The sequence below is a fragment of the Coptis chinensis genome, chromosome 2, assembly GCF_015680905.1.
Source record: "Coptis chinensis isolate HL-2020 chromosome 2, ASM1568090v1, whole genome shotgun sequence".
Classification (NCBI taxonomy): Eukaryota; Viridiplantae; Streptophyta; class Magnoliopsida; order Ranunculales; family Ranunculaceae; genus Coptis; species Coptis chinensis.
Genome location: NC_141457.1, coordinates 46462950 through 46481327, shown reverse-complemented (window position 1 = coordinate 46481327; position 18378 = coordinate 46462950). Strand labels below are relative to the sequence as shown.

Sequence of the window (18378 nt, the reverse complement as noted above, 5' to 3'; positions counted from 1 at the left end):
ATTCAAAATCAATGGACATTAAGTAAACAAATAGGCCATAGAAACCAAATAGAAATTAAATAAACAAATAGCAAATAGATTAGGAAGTACCTAGTTCAAGAGAAAGCCTTATCCAACCATTAAGTCATAAACCGGAGTAAGTCGGCATATACGATATTTCTTGTGTAAAAGCCGCTTAATCTAGACAATATTCCTTTTTTAACCAAAACTTTAGTTGTATTTCTCGAGACTCCTCTTGACATAACAACATATAATTGGCCATGATTGAAACACATGATTCGACAAATATATACCAACATGTGGTATTGTTTGTCCTTGTGACTTGTTAATAGTGAGAGCAAAACTTAAGCGAATGAGAAATTGCTTTCTTGTCAAAATAAAAGGTCTTCTGATGTCGGTTGAAGATTTTAATGGAATTCGAGGTAGAAAAGTTGGTCTTCCACAGAAATTACCAATCATTATTTCTGCATATATCATATTACCATAAACTCTTCGACATAACAATCGTGTTCCATTGCATAATCCATTTTTTTGGGTTAAGATTTCGCAATAATATAATAGGACAACTAAGTTTAAGAATAAGTTTGTGAGGGGGCAAACCACCAGGAGATATGCAATTAAGGAACTCCTATGGATATAACTGGTGGACATCACTTTCAACTGAATCGAAAGAATAGCTTGTAAAACTGGACGATGGAAATAGTTTGATAATTTCATCATTAACTTCGCCGACGTGCTCATTTGTAGGGGTAATGATTGCTCGTTCCATCATATACGCATCATCGAGTACATGATCTTGCAAATGTGGGAAGACAAAATCTATTAACTGAAATAAAGATTGATCATCTTGCCATGGAATCACCATGTCATCAGGTCAGGATCTTGATCATGTCATTCATAGCATATGTTTCAGAACCATCGCCGATTCGCATAAGTAGATCTGAAAATGATGGATCATTTCTTGCTCACATGTTCTCTATTAGGTGAATAAATTCAATACTTTCCCAGATTGGAGAACTTGGTAAGCAAGCATCTAGTATTCGAGATCTGCTTCCATATGGGACAATAGGCGATGTTTGATGAAAGTCTCCACCTAAGACAAATACCTTTCCACAAAACGGCAATTCAACTCCAGTAAGATCTCTTAAAGTGCGATTAACAGCTTCAAATGTATATTGATGTGTCATTGTAGCTTTATCCCATATGAACAAGGAAGAACGGCAGAGCGGTGGAAGTTGTAGTTAAATATGATGCTTCTGACTGAAGATGTTGTTGCATAGTTGGAAGAAATGGGTCTACACCTGGCGTATCCTTGGTCATATGTATTATTTGTCGAGACTTTCTTCTTCTAAGACGTTCACGCTCCCTTTCTTGAGAACGTTGTTCATCTGACATACACTGACGACGTTCTCTTGTTCGCATGCAGTCACGCTCTCGTTGAAGGTCTCTTTGTTCAGCAGTCATATCTCGTATATGATGAGTAGAGTGATATCGAGGTTGTTGTGGCATCTCAGAACTTGTAGGTTGATTATTGGTAGAAGACATGGGAGTATCTAATAATAAAGGAAACATAGGTTAAAACACAAACACATTATTCAGAATCAGAACAATACATAGTCAATTTAGAAAACAATCAATATAGTGGAGCAATATGAAAGAAAATCGGAGGAGATAGCATCATAATTAGGTGGATATAGCTAAAGTTGTGACGAAACTAATACGTAACTATATATATACTAGCTTTCGAACCCGTCCTACGAACGGGTGTCGTTATATTAAATTATTGTAAATTATATTAGCAACTATGCATAGCTATGAGATATGAAAATTATATTAATCAGTCATTCAAATTTCTTGCACCACTCTCTATAAAAAGGAAACACCAAACCTTGATAAAACTCATCGACTTCTTTTTGTTGTTAGGTTTAATAATAGAAGTTTGATTAAAGTTTTGTGAGAATGCCCAATGTGACGAAGATAATATTGAAGCTACTTGAATAGCATGACATTTTTAATCATAATAAAAAAAATTATGATAAACACTACTTAAAATGCAAAACTATATTTGTCGAGACATTTATTCCCCTTACATATAATACAAACATGTTTTAGGGTTATTAGTTCAATGCATTTGTATCAAGTTTCTGATTTTCCATTAATTATTCTTTGAAGTTAGTTCAATGTAGTACGTTGCATTCAGTTTCCAATTTCTCATTAATTATTCTTTGAGGTTAGTTCAATGCAGTTGTATCAAATTTCCGATTTCCCGTTAATTATTATTTGAGGTTAGTTTAGTGCAATTGCATCCACTTTATAATTTCCCGTTAGTTATTCATTAAGGTTAATTCAGTACAGTTGCATCCATTTTTTGATGTTTCGTTAATTACTCTTTGTGATTTGTTCAATACATCTGCATCCAGTTTCTGATTTCCCATTAATTATTTTTCTAGGTTAGTTCGATAGTTTACAATTTCTAGTTATTTATGCTTTTGAGGTCAGTGCGATACAGTTACATCCGGCTTCCGATTTCCAGTTCACTATTCTTTGAGGTTATTTCAATGCATTTGCATCCAATTTCTGATTCCCATTAGTTAATCTCTAATTTTAGTTTAATGCAGTTGCATCCAGTTTATGATTTTCCGTTAATTATTATTTGAGGTTAGTTCAATACAGTTGTATCCAATTTCTGATTTTATGTTAATTGTTTTTTGAGGTTAATTCAATGCATTTGCATCAAGTTTCTGATTTTCCGTTAATTATTTTTTGAGGTTAGTTCAATGCATTTAGTTCAAATTTATAATTTCCTGTTAATTATTCATTTAGGTTAGTTCAGTGTAGTTTCATCCCTTTTTCAATGTTTTGTTAATTAGTCTTTGAGATTAGTTCATTGCAATTGCATCTAGTTTCCAATTTTTCGTTAATAATTCTTTAAGGTTAGTTCAATACATCTGCATATAGTTTCTGATTATTTATGCTTTGAGGTTAGTTCGATGCAATTACATCATGTTTCTGATTTCCCGTTAACTATTCTTTGAGGTTATTTTAATGCATATTTGCATTTAGTTTTTGATTTCCCACCAATTATTCTATGAGGTTAGTTCAATGCAGTTGCATTCGATTTTTGATTTTCTGTTAATTATTTTTTGAGTTTAGTTCAATGCATTTGCATACAGTTTCTGGTTTCCCATTAATTATTATTTGAGGTTTGTTTGATGTATTTGCATACCGTTTACGATTTTCCGTTAAATATTTTTTAAGGATTTGCATCCAATTTCTAATTTTTCGTTAGTTATTCTCTGATGTTAGTTTAATGCAATTGCATCAAGTTTTCGATTTCTAGTTAATTACTTTTTGAGTTTAGTTTATTGTATTTGCATAAAGTTTTCGATTTTCCGTTAATTACTCTTTGAGTTCAGTTATGTATTTGAATTCAATTTTCGATTTTCTTTTAATTATCCAATGTGGTGTGTAATACCAACTTCTACTAATCCATCTGTAGTGTCCTTGCAAACATGACATAAAAAATAAATTATATTTGATTTACTATGTGGGATCATCAAAGATTATCCAGTTCCCGATTTCCCATTAATTATTCTTTAAATTATGCATGACTCACTATGTGGAATCTGCAAAGATAATCTATGAACGGGTGTTATTATATTAATTATTCTAAAAAATATTTACAAATATGCATAACTATTATATATTAATATTATATTGATCACTCATCCAAATTTCTTATAACGTGAAAACCTCACTCTCTATTAAAAAAAAAAAAAACTCACCTTTGATAAAACCCTTCAACTTCATTTTGTTGTTTAATAATATAAATTTGATTGAAGTTTTATGAGGTTACCTAATAAGGCGAAGTTCATATATATTGAAGCTACTTGAATAGTAAGGAGTTACCAGTCATACGGAAAGAGATAAGATAAACATCATTTTAAATGTAAAACTATACTTATCAAGACATTCTCACAACATATAATCCAATTATGTTTTGAGGTTAGTTCAATGCATTTGCATCCAGTTTCTGATTTTTCGTTATTTATAATTTGAGGTTAGTTCAATGTTGTTGAATCCAATTTTTGATTCCCGTTTTTTTTTAAGGTTAGTTCAATGCAGTTGCATCTAGTTTCCGATTTCTCGTTAATTATTCTTTGCAGTTAGTTCAATACATTTGCATCCAATTTTCAATTCCCTATTAATTGTTCTTTGAGGTCAGCTCAATGCATTTGCATCCAGTTTCTGATTTCCTGTTAATTATTTGTGAGATTAGTTTAATCTATTTGTATACAGTTTCCGATTTCTCGTTTATTATTTGATAAGGTTGCATTTGTATCTAGTTTTCGATTTCCCGTTAATTATTGTTTGAGGTTAGTTCAATGAATTTGTATCCAATTTCCAATTTCCCGTTAATTATTTCTTGAGGTTAGTTCAATGCATTTGCATCCAGTTTATTTTTAGAGATTAGTTCAGTGCAGTTGCATCCGGTTTTCGATTTTCCGTTAATTATTCTTTAAGATTAGTTCCACGCATTTGCATCATGTTTCCAATTTATAATTAATTTTTCTTTGAGGTTAGTTCAATGCATTTACATCCAGTTTCCGATTTTCCGACAATTATTATTTTTTATATTAGTTTGATGTATTTGCATCCAAGTTTTGATTTTCCGTTAATTATTCTTTTAGGTTAGTTTAATGCAGTTGTATCCATATTCCGATTGTCTATTAATTACTTTTTAAGATTAGTTTAATGCTTGCATTTGCATCCAGTTTTCGATTTCTCGTTAAATATTATTTGAGGTTAGTTCGATGCATTTGTATTTAGTTTTCGATTTCCCATTAATTGTTTTTTGACGTTAGTTTCATTCAGTACTATATATGTTTTGAAATATTTGTCATTATTGCTTTGTCGTTATTTTTTTTTTCATTTTCTATTATATATTTTGTGATGTTATTTTTTGTATAATTTAATTTTTCACATGTAATTTGTTTTGGTTTGGTATATAATTTATTGAAGCCCAACTTCCACTTTAACTGAATCTCGTTATTCCGCTGAATTATATATATATTGTGGTAAGAATTGTGATATATATATAATGTTGAAAATTTATAAATTCATAAATTTAATTGGAATATGCCGTAATTATTGTGACCAGAATTGTGATTTTTGGAATCCTTAACTATGAATAAATGTTTAAATCCCATTGTGGATGACGCATCAAATCGAAAGGATTTTAGGAAAATTGTTTTCGGTGGAAACTATTGTTTTTAGCAATTTAGTTTTTTTGTCTCATATTTTTTTTTCTCGTAATTAGCTATATTTTTTGGAAAAAATTGGAGACTCTATGAAATTCTAGATGGGATTGTTTTTGTGAAACTCTAGATGGAATTGTTTTTTTCGTAATTAGTTAGTGTTTAGGAAAAGTTAGAAACTCAATGAAACTTTATATGAGATTGTTTTCTTATTTATATCCTACTTTTTTATAAGTAGTAATAAAGTTTAGAAAAAATTGAAATCCCTGCGAGTGTTTCAAAAAATAGATTGGTGAGGGTGTAACTATAATATATATATATATATATATATATATATATATATATATATATATATATAAGAATTGGAATATGTCATAATTATTGTGGTCGTAATTATGATTTTTTGAATCTTTAACTATGAATAAATGTCTAAATCACACAGTGGATGGCGCATCAAATCGAAAGGGTTTTAGAAAAATTGTTTTCGATGGAAATTATTGTTTTTAGCAATTTAGTTTTTTGTTTACTATTTTTTTTTTCGTAATTAGCTATATTGTTTAGGAAAAGTTGAAGATTTTGTGAAACTCTAGATGTGATTGTTTTTTCATAATTAGCTATAGTGTTTAGAAAAAGTTAGAGAGTATGTGAAACTCTAGATGAGATTGTTTCTTTATTTATATCCTACTTTTTATATTTAGTAATAGAGTTTAGAAAAAACTGCTTTTATATTTAGTAATAGAGTTTAAAAAAAAACTGGAGTTTTTTGTGAGGGTATAGTTATAATATATATCTAAGGATAAAGATAAATATTTGTTTCCTATTTTATCTCATATTTTTTCTTAATTAGTCTTGACACGTGGACACTCTAGAAACACTTCCTCAATTGAAGAGGGTAGAGCTATAATATATATAATATTTGTAGCCTTGTAATATGAATTTAGTTATTACTAACAAAGAATACCCAGTCTCAAAACAAACTCAATAATTGTTTAATAGTACAAATAACACAAAAAATATATTAATATCACCAATAAATAAGCAATATCCAACTCCAAACCTATAAACATATTTTACTATCTTCCATTATGGTCTAATTCATAATATGGTATAAACGAATTTTAAATCTAGTACTTTTGGTATGTTATCAAGTCACCAACTAAACAATACCATGAAAACACCTTTAAATCTCAAGATTTTTGAGATACTGTTTTTTTTCCCTGGTTTAACGAAATGGAGATTATTTATAGTAATAACTACTTTGACAATTAACAACTTTGCTTAAATTTCTGAAATTAAGAAAAAGAGATAGGACTCATTTAAACATCTACACATTTGATCTCATATTTGCATAGTAAATTAAACAATATAATTAGTCAGTAAGTGAAGAATAAAGGAGTTAAGTTGTCAAGTATCACCTAATTTCGTTTTGGTGTTTTTTTTAATCAAACAAATCCAATAAAGGGTGAAACAACAAAAAATACATACTTTAGTTAGCAATAGTTCACCAAGAAATAGAACCAAAAACATAAAAAAGAAAAACACAATGGGCGATGAATCCACTAGTAATGGGGAAATCATAGAGTAGGATCAATTTAAAATTTGTTACAATAGCAAGTTTGATATAAAGCATATAAACATTTGTAAAAACACACAAAGAAGCTAATGAACATCAGACCAGATGGGGAAAACTGTTGACCTAATGAGAGGCAAATCACTACAACAATAAACAACAAAGCACATCCATCATCACCAAGCACATCTTTTTGAAGACCATATTGACCACCTTAAAAAATGGTTGTCGTATTAATATGTTATAATGATATATCCTCTCATCTAGTCAAAGTCAGTACTAAACCATCAATACAATCATCATATGTTTAGTCTATGCAAGAATTGACTATTGTTAATTGATCAAAAAGAATATTGATTCAAACTATGAAGTTAAGATTTAAGCAAGAGAGAAGGAAACAAAAGTTGTAGGAACAAATTAGAGTAGTGGGTATTCGAAAGGCGAAACAGATATGTTGATGACAAAATGTACCAGATAATATAATGCATCCAATTCGAATACATATTTTTTATTAAAAATATTTATATTATTAGGAGTAAATTTCAACAGGATTGAATCTTGTGGTAACCTAATATCGAGGTAACTTGTTGAAGTTAAATAAAAAATAATACATTTCCCACGTCTAAGGCAATCTAGATTTGTCACTATTATCATTTTAAAACTTAAATCAATAGATTGATTAAGGTAGCCTATTGTCAATAGTGAAAAAACACAAAAAAAAAAAAACCCTCTGAAATACCACCAATGATTGATGAGGGCTGGTACTTTGTTATAGCACTCCCAAGCACAGTGGATAACCAATTGCAATCTCCATGTGGGACCCCCTAACATAGTTACGTATGAGTGCAATAAGATAGAATAATATTTTAAGCACTGAACCATAAACGAATAAACTGTAGCTAAAGTAGACGTTTAGGAGGTCAAGAAAATCCCATATTTAGAGAAGAGCCCAATGATCGCATGAACTTTCCGCAAGTTGACATTATTTATCTTAATGAAGCTAAATGTTAAAGATGCAAGGTTCAAAGATCATATCCAACCATGTCTTGCATGATACTAAAATAAAGTTAAAATGATGAGTAACCAATGACAAGTACCGCAGACATAAAACCAATACATTGTTGATAAATATGTTAAGTTATATAAAGCCTTAGAGACATGCTCAAACATTGTTAGCATATTCGGAGCATCTAATAAACCATTTAAGTAAGCAAGCATAGGATTATTGTATACCTACCTAGCTAGTCCATTCAATGTATAGGCATGCAAGCTATCTAATATGTGCCATGTCCAAATGTGCATATAGTTAGATACAATGATAGAAAACGGATAACGATAGAAGATCCTTGCACGGGAGAACAAATCATAATGGATAAAAGCGTTCAAAGTGATACGATAGTATAATATCATAGAAATATAACATCATATTTGAAGAAAAATAGGAAAATAGTTAGGGCCAAGGGTACTCGGATGAAAAAACCATTGGTCATGTCTATGTTAAACACTTGACAATGACGAAACAAAAGTAAATGCCAAATTAGTCTATTACAGAACTGGTCGCAAAACGCATCAGTAGTACGCCCTGGCATATAACATGGTTTCTTAGAGTTTCGTCTGCTCATTCATAAAACCTAAACATCCCTTCAACATTTTGCATACGAATCCATGGAATTGAACAATTTATTCCAGGTGGCAAGTTATGTTGGTTAATAATAATAACAACATTTTTGACACGAAGGAAGACCAATTATTCAGCAAACAAACGCTTGCATTGAAAACCTCAAAAGTAACTTTACAAAGGTTAAAAACTCCTTTTAGTTTATAGACATGTTGTTGCTAAATTTAGGTGGAGATAAAAAGCAGAGCAAAGCAAAACACGATAGGCAATAGATTTAATAGCTTGAGATCAACTTTTTGCTTGAATCATTAATTATAAATATATATATATATATATATATATATAGATGGGCAGGCATGAAAACAATCAACAATCAATTTGAAAGTTCTAACTACTTTCAAATTTGAAAGGTTCATTTCCATGCTTCCAATTTGAAAGTTCTAACTACTTTAACCCTCAATTATACTACCCTAAGGCCGTCAACAATCAACATGAACCGAGACGTGATTAAAGTTGAAAGGTTTGAAATCCTATAATATTAAGTGTGGGTATGTTTTTTCATTTGAATCTTGTTTATCTCTTGCGTGACAAACTTTGACCTACTGACCGTAATCTCTTGTCCTTCTCAAAATGAAAAATATGGAGAGAATAAATTATGAATTAATATATTATTGATCAGTATGGTAGGGACAAAAGATATAGCTGTTTATTCCTGTGGGTAGGATTAAAAACCATTTAAAGTAAGCTAACCACAACATTAATCATCAGAAACTAATGGAGGAAGAGAATATATACTTTTGCATCCAAGTGAAGGGTCAACACTTGTAGCTTTGTTTCTCATACTCTATGACAGTGTATGGTTTTTATTTGATTAGATTATTATATGTTTTTAGGTGTATAGTTGGGTGCTTTTGCTGTCACCGATGATTACGGGTTGCAAATAGCTACCTAGATATAAGCTTGAGGTATTTCACACAGAAATACTATTGAAAAATTAACTAAGTTAAACAACAGCTAATATTATTAAACTAAAACCTTTTGTGCAAACTTAAGCACCATTTGATCTCACTGCATGATTGTGAATAACCAAACCTTGTCAGGCTCCAATCAACCAAAGAAACTGGAGGGACTTGATATTTGTTTGATTTTCTTGACCAAAATTTTAGTAATATTTTTGGCAGTAACTTTTGATGTGTTGATCAAACAACATATATAGATGGGCAGGCATGAAAACAGGGTGGGGTAGGTACACTCTAATATGAGGTAATACTAACCCACATGAGACAAGTTAAAACCATACGAAGGCCAATTTGATAAACAGAAGGTTGGGTTAACGTGATCTGAATCAAAACGTGTAACGCCAAATAGTCACATATAATTCAACAATGAGCGCAACCACATTTTTGAAGCAGGGTGACATACATACTTGATACTATATAAAAACAGTAGATACATATTTGGTTATAAGTCCAAGGTCGAGAATGGCATTAGCTTTGATCCATATGCCTAATACACACTGAGTCCTTAAAGCCCTATTATTGGATGCTAGAGTTCAAAACCCATCATATTGATATTTGAAAAACAATGGTTTTAAACTAATAAATATTATAATATAACACATTATAAATTCCTTAAGCACACTATAAATAGTTTGATATATAAATATATAAATTTCATATTTGAATACGCCAAATAAAAACTTTTAAGAATAAAGATGTAAACTAAGTTATAAGAAAAACAATCTGTGGGGAAAAAAAATTGAAATTTCTAATCCTTTATAGAATTCAACCTTGATTTATCATTGTCAAAAATGACCATGCGTATTACATGACCATAAGTGCATAACTACTTAGCTTTTCCACATCCAATTACTAATGAACCCCATAAAGAGTAGGGGTGTAAAAACGGCCCTCAAGCCCTCGACCCGGCCCATGGGCAAAAAAAGCCCTCAAATTTAAGCCCGCATGCAATTTGAGGGCAGGGCCGACCCGACCCTCATATTTTGAGGGGGGAGGGTAAGGGCCTAGATATGGAAACATGAGGGCGACCCCCCGCCCCCTCCCTCTAAAAGCCCCTCACAAAGCCCAGATTAAGGCCCTCATTGGTATTTAGATTTTCTAAACAAAAATACATATAATACCCTTAGGGTTTTAAGTTTCACTTATTATTACATAGGGTAGAAATGTAAATTTAAAGTATAGTGGTTGATATAAATTCAACCAAATGAAACCCTACTACTCATTTCTTTTCTCTTTTCTTCTTTAGCCTTCATTTCTGCCGCACACAAATGACACAATATGCATCCTCTAACCATTCTTCCCCCCATAATCATTCTTCCAATTATATCTTCTTAAATATTAATTCCGTAGCATTGTGTCTCCGCAACGAATTGAATTAGGTATCTTCATTCTTCTTTCTTTTTTGTCTGTACGATTTCATTTTCATTCTCATAGTGTTGTTTTCTAATTTTGCTGTGTGTTTCTTTGTGGCTTGTTAGGCTAAGAAATTAGACTGTTGTAGCACTTGTTTTGGTCAAGTTAGCTTGGATCTATTTAAGTAACACTTAGTGACAATCAGTGAAGAATTGCTAAGGAGGTAAGTTATAATTTTTCTAATGATATGATGTAATTTCTACTTTGCTTTCTAATGAGCTTGTTTTATATATATTTCAAGTTCATTCTTTGGTACAAAATGTTTTTGGTACGGTTTTGTATATTGTTTCTTGCTGGAATTCTTTGGTAATCTGTTTTGTTTGTATCCCATAATATTGTGTGTTGAGCTGCTATGCTATTGGTGATTATATTTGGTATACCTTTGATCTTCGTACAATTTTTTTGCTTGCATGTTTGAATGCACTCAAATTCTTTTTTATGTTTTATACTTGTAGACTTGTAGTACCTTTCTAGAGTATTAAAAGCATTGTGTTGTTTCGTTAACTTTTTGGACAGGTTGGTATCACACTTCCGGTTTAACGAATTTTGCTTGTGCGGTGCTTAGGTTTGCTTGTTCCAACTTGTAGATCTTTAATACTTCTAATTGATTGGAATGGCTAACGTGTCAGGTTCGATATTAGATACTGTTACTGATGTAGAAACTCTAATTGAAGATGGGGCAGAAGGAGAGTCTGTGAATTTCCATGCTCGACCCCCTAAAAAACAAAAACGCAAAATTTCTGATGTTTGGACCCAATTCGATAAAGTTGTTGAAATTAATGATGATGGTATTGTTGTAAAAAATGCTGATGTGTCTGATTCAATGGTTGTTGTATGTAAAATATGTTTTCAAAAGCTGTCTTGTGGGAACAGGGGTGGGACTAGTCATCTCTGTAGGCTCAAGGAATCTTGTCTCAATAGAACATCAACTAATACGAGACAAACCATCATTGGTGTTGGCCCTTCTGGTTCCATATTCTCTTTCACCTTTAACCAAGAGAGAGCCCGTCGTGAGACTGTGCGATACTTTGTTCGTGAAGAGTTGCCATTCGTTAAAGTAGATAAGCCAGCTTTCCATAGGTGGATTACCAAGTCTTTTGGTCCCCAGTTTAAACCTCCAAGTAGGATCACAATGAGAAGTGATGTCATGATGATTTTTGAAGAGGACAAAGCTGCTTTGAAAGCTCTCTTAGACACTGTCCCCGGAAAAATATCTTTCACTTCAGATTTGTGGACTTCAAATCAGAAACTAGGGTATATGTGTATTACTGCTCATTTCATCACTAAAGATTGGAAGTTACATAAAAGGGTCATAAGCTTCCCTTGGCTTCCTTCACCCCACACTGGTAAGTCTATTAGTGATGCAATGTATTGTAACTTCTGAGTTGGAATCTTTGTGGCAAGATAGGTTCTTTCACTCTGGATAATGCTTCTAACAATGATGTTGCTGTGTCTCGATTGAAAAATTCACTGTTTGGGATTGATTTGTTATCTAAACAATTGTGTCACATTTGTTGTAATGCACACGTTATGAATCTTATAGTGAAAGTTGGACTGAAACATGTTGATTTCTCTCTTGATAACATTAGAGAGAGTGTAAAGCATGTGAAAAATTCTCCAGCAAAATTGCAAAAGTTTTTTGAGAATTGTAAGAGTTTGAATATAGAGGAGAAGAGATTGCCTGTTGACATGCCAACTCGATAGAATTCGACATTCATAATGTTGCGTGATGCAATTCCATACCAGAAAGTTCTTGATCTTTTTTTCTATGATAGTGATTTTCCACAGGCTCCTTCTCCAGAAGATTGGAATAATGCCATTGTCATTAGAGATTTTTTTTCAACTATTCTTTGACGAGACTAAGCTATTTTCAGGGACTACTTATGTTACTTATTCTGCCTTTTGCTATCAATTGAGTAGAATTTCATTGCTATTAAAAAAATATGCCAATGAACATGGTTTTATACTTATGTATGAAGACATGAAGGACAAGTATGATAAATACTAGAAGCGTGTCCCTTTGCTTCTTGGTTTAGCTTCATGTATGGACCCAAGGTATAAGTTTACTATTTTAGAATTGTTGTTGGACCTAAACTATGAATTTGAACCTTTATCTGATCATGAATCTGAAACTGATACCGTGTCCGGACCTGTCCTTACTGTGAGTCAGAAAAGATTGAATCGATATAAAAGAAAATTGTATGCACTTTTTGATCAATACCAAATGAAGATAAAGGTGAATGTGGCAGTATCTAACACCTGTGTAGTGGAAGATATGGTTGCCACATTACTATCACAACGTAGAGAAGCTTCTAGACTCACTAGCAAATCTGAATTGCAGCTGTATCTAGATCTGCCCATTGTTAATGTTTGTAGTGAAAAGACATTTGATCTTTTGGGATGGTGGAAGAATGAAGGTACTTATCATATTCTGTCTACCTTGGCACATGACCTACTAACGGTGTCTGTTACTACTGTTCCATCTGAAGCGGCTTTTAGTGGAAGCGAATGGGTGGTAACCAAATATAGGAGTTGTTTGTTGTCGGAGACAGTGGAAGCTTTGGTTTGTTTGAAAGATTGGTTTCAAGCTGAGGAAGGACTTCAAGATGAAAATTTAGTGGAAGAGACGATGAGCGACGTGGGGATGTAGCGTGTGGACTTTGGTCATGAGGATTTTGGAGTTAGTACTTTCTATTGTTGTGGTGTACGTGACTTATTTATGTATTTATTTTTATGTGATACTGGAATCTTGACTATTAACTTATTGTTTTGCAGATTTTGGAAGGGGGCTTTTGCATCTGAATTTTGTTTTGCACCAAATGAAGTGATCCCACAAGCCTTCAGTTACTTTTGAAATGAAGTGGGATTTTGCTATATAGTAATGTTGCAAGTTTAGAAGTCTCAGTCACACTGTTCTTTAGTTAATTTCTTTATATCTAATTGAAATTTAACTTGTTGATTTTGGTTGATTCTTCTTCTTTTACATGGTTGCATGTGTACAAACTATAGAATGATGCCTTTTATCTAGAGGTCGGTTCTTTATATTTACATAGTACTTAGCCAATGATAAGAGTTGGATTTGTCTAACTATAAATATTTATCCTTTTGCCTTGCAGATATTTGAAGACTAAAGCAAATATAAGTTGTGATCAAGAATCAAGTACAGAGAATACTATGAAGCTTAATGATGTATTTAAACAATTCTCTTGTTGTTTTGCACACCTGTTTTTGGATTTGTTTGAAGTTTGAACATGTCCTTGATGGAGGTTCTCTCTCTTGTAATGAATATATTGTTAGAATATGTGAATATATTCTATAGAATATAGTTGCATTATATGGATATATCTCTATCCTATAGAATATATTTATATATTCTATTGTATATGTTAATGAAGTTTGATAGGTTGTTTTCAAGAATTTTTGTAATGAATATGTTAATCCGTTAATGAAATATGATAAAAACCAAATATGTTAATGAAGTCCAAACAAGTTGTATTTAAGAGTTTCAAATAATTGACAAGTTGTACAGCCCCCGGCCCACAGACTTGGCCCTCAGGCCTGGCCCACAATTTTCTAAAGGGGGCTGAGGTGAGGGGCCCGACCCACATGTCGTAACACAATTTTCGAATAATTCTAGTGTTGGCCCTCATAGGTCCGACCTTCATAGCATAAGGGGGCTTTATGATTTGAGGGTTGGGCTAGCCCGGCCCGACCCATTTTACACCCCCAATCAAGACCATAGTTTCTAGCAACAAACCCAATTATATTGGTCATTTTTTATACATACGATTGTCAGGGATTAATTATTATCACAGTAATTCTAAATGATAATTTACAATCTAACTCTCAATCACTTTCCACGTTCTAACAAATATTTTGTATGTAAATGTGGAATGCACCAAAGTTCAAACAATAATAATATTAATGTATACATATCTGTAATAAACAATTAATGCACGACCAAAGTTAGGTTATAAAAGTTTTTAGGGTAATGGGTGAATTTGAGTTATCCCCCAAACTTATGTAGCATTTTGTGTTTAACCCCCAAATTTTGAATCATCACAATTAGACCCCTACTCTGTCTCAGACCTCTAACAAAACTGTTCATATTTTCCATAATACCCCAACTACCCTTTCAAAAAAACTGTAGGTGCAAATTGTTTTTCCCCCAATTAAACGTAGCCCACTCCAATAACTTAGATTAAAACCCCCAATTAAACTGATGTTTGAAGTCCAGTAGGGCATGGACCTTCGTGGCAGAAACTAATATTACTACTTGATTGCATATATTTTTGTTACTTTTACAATCCTTGATCGCATATAACCTAGTTCTTTTATTTGCTCTATATTGTTTATGAAGTAGATCTCATTACCTTTCATTATTTGCTCGGATTGGATGTTGATACTATATCTGTGCCCAACCCACGTGTGGAAGCAGAAGAGCACTACTACAATGCGAAGCACACCAAGCTAATTGAGTTGGGTCTCAAACCACACCTTCTTTCTGACTCTCTACTTGACTCTTTGCTAAGTAGTGCCATCAAGTTTAAGGACCGAGTTGACACAAAGCAGATAATGCCTGGTGTTTCATGGAGAAAAATTGGTGTAAAGCCGAAGACTGTTCCAGCTTAGTTAAGTTATTCGAAGCTATGTCAATAGGGAATCTTCTCTTAAGTTCTCATGTTAATGTTCTCAAAATATTTAGAATGAAATCTAAGACTATTTTTCTTTAGCTTTGATCCGCATTGTTTAATTCAAAATTTGCCAACAACTACTATGCATTCCAGCAAAAAACTTAGGCCACACAGCAACATAGCTCTAAGCTTGAGGTAACTAATTCAGAATTTACATACTAAGATTTTTATATTGAAAACGTTATATGCTGCTGTATATTTAGTGGAACTGGAGCCTCAGCTAAACTAAATCTATAATTGCAGATTAAGTAGAAGATAAAACCCAGCATAACTTCATGACTGCCAAACCCAAAAACTACAAAAATAAGTAAATAACCCAGTATATTGTAGCTGGTATTCTGTGTTTCAAAGAATAACTTGAGCTAGTACGAGACTACAAGTCTACACCAACGTGATCAGTACACCCTCTCTGAAGAGATAAACAAATTAGCACGAATCATTTAGTATTACTTAAAATTTACAATACTAGATGGAAGTGCTGCTAAACTCAAGAAGCTTTCACTTTTAATGAGAGTTCTTTCAGAGAGACAACTTCAACCAAAGTTAGATTTTGCAGAATGCTCTAGGGAGTTGGATTCAACCCCTACCTGAAGGAAGCCTACCATACTCATTTGTCCAAACTGCGATACAAACAACTTATTTTCATATTGATCTAGTTAGCCAGATGATAGGTGGGAGCAGTTGAAAAGTGTGGTCTTATACATGTTACAATTTAGCAGGATCTGATGAAGACGACCCTTCCAACAGAATGTTTTCCAAGGAGCTGCTTTGTAATTGGCGTTGTGGAATGTTCAATAAGAGCGTTACTAGGATTGACATAAGCTATTATGAGGTAAAATCACTTTACACGAGCACTTTACAGGCCAAAGCTACGGATAACTAAAACTGCGCTGCTTGGAAGGAACGCAGAGATTATGATCCTGGATTCAAGATTGGCTTTACACCAAGGGCAAGGAAATTTGTTTGTAGGTCTGACTGTCTGAGACCCGATTAACGGTCTTTGCTGTGCGTCAATCCAGGAATGACCTATTTCGAGCACGTATAAGACCTATTCTACATGATGGCGGTGGCCGTGTTTAATTAGGGGAAAAACAACTTGCTCCCGGCAATTTTCTTGAAAGGGTAGTTTGGGCATTAAGGAAAATATGAACAGTTCTGTTAGAAGTCTGAGACAGAGTGGGGTCTAAGTGTGATGATTCAAAATTTGGGAGTTAAATACAAAAAACTGCGTAAGTTTAGGTGGATAACTCAAATTTACCCAAGTTTTTAATTGTATAATTTATATTACATATAGCAATGATACAATAATATGGAATAGGACACTATATGCATAGAAAGGACAATGTTATATAATAGGAAAATAAAAGAATACCAAAGGGTACAAAAGAGTACCTAGAATATTGTTAAATCTAGCCTCCAAATGAAAAGCAACCTGTATACTACTTCCAATCATAGGGGATAACCAATTGCAGGCTTCATGCGAAATAACCTAAAAGAGTTAAATATGAGTATATTAGTAAGATAGAATCATACTGTAAGTACTGAACCATAAACGAATACACTGTAGATGCAGTAAATGTTGAGGAGGTCAAGAGAACCCCATATTTATAAAAGAGGTCATCGATCGCATGAAGTTAGCACTCACCGTACGAAGTGACGAAAGAAAGATTATAAAATATCTGCAGAACCTCTAGTCTTCGTTTCTCATGTACACATCTAATTCATTTGAGTGGATATACTAAAAACATATGAAAAAAAAAAAAATACTTAAGTTAGATTAATATCTAAAAGCGTATAGTATTGTAAGTGAGAAGATGTCTTTCAAAAGTTCAATATCTGGGGGGTGAAAATGAGCAAACCAAACAACTATTGGTTGATATTTAACAATCGAAAAGCTTAAAGTGATTTTCAGTGTCTTTTACAACTAAAAAAAAAACATAATGAACAATCCCAAAAATCAAAACCATGATAACACTGTAAAGTAGTACATAGAAAATTTACCTAGAAACTGGAAATTCTCAATGAAACTTGTATCAAGAAAATTGAGCTGGAGCAGTCACACGAAGTCCTCTATTATCATCATCTTCCTTTTACACCTAAAAAAGCCATAAAAAACAAATCAACATCAATTTGACTTACGTATCTAAACACCTTCATAAATATTCCACACTCATTTCATCACATATTTTGATAGCAAATTAAATAATAAGCACTGGGCAATCATAAAATAAAGGACTGAAGTTGTTGTAAAGTCTAACCTTATTTCTTCTTTTTCTTCGAAGGAATCCAAGAAAGAGTCAAAAAGCAAGAAAGCTCCACTTAGCTAGTCTAGGGAGATGTAGAACCGAAAGAAAAACAACATGCGATCAATCCATTAGTAATGGCGAAATTAGATAATCAGAGGACTTCAAATTAGTGTTAATAAAGGACGCCATGAATATGCTTCATACATATATAAGCAGTATAGAGAGAAGAAACTTTACTGATAAAATTGTAGCACAAAACTATCTAAAATCTTAAAATTGCGCATTATATCTGTCATAAAAAGAGTGGGTGTTGATGTTAAAACTTTCTACAATGGGCTGATCCCTAAAAAGCTTTCAAAATGGTGTTCGTAATACAATTTATTTTCACTATTGATTAAGCGTGGTATCGAACTCCAAGTATCAAAGTTCGAGACTCGATACAAATTAAATTGTGCGCTCGCAATATTAATTAGTGGAACATTGGTTTTATCTAATTCTCAAACAAAACAATTTTACAAAGTTGGAGCATCCATCAATCTGCTAGTGTCATAAGTGCTAGA

The 18378-nt window shown here is 32.6% G+C and overlaps 2 long non-coding RNA genes across 3 annotated transcripts; one reads left to right on the top strand and one right to left on the bottom strand.

Annotated features, from left to right (window-relative positions):
- Nucleotides 1–713: 713 nt before the first annotated feature.
- On the bottom strand, nucleotides 714–18378 carry LOC147516266 (uncharacterized). Its single transcript, XR_015210989.1, has 4 exons — nucleotides 17831–18378; nucleotides 17574–17668; nucleotides 16965–17061; nucleotides 714–1553 (listed from the first exon to the last, which is right to left on the bottom strand). It is a non-coding gene; the product is annotated as an uncharacterized LOC147516266 (long non-coding RNA).
- Nucleotides 10553–14246, top strand: LOC147516267 (uncharacterized). 2 transcript variants are annotated; one of them, XR_015213631.1, is made up of 4 exons: nucleotides 10553–11041; nucleotides 11395–13558; nucleotides 13654–13908; nucleotides 13995–14246. It is a non-coding gene; the product is annotated as an uncharacterized LOC147516267 (long non-coding RNA). The 2 variants fall into 2 exon arrangements; XR_015213630.1 differs by having other exon boundaries at nucleotides 10553–13558.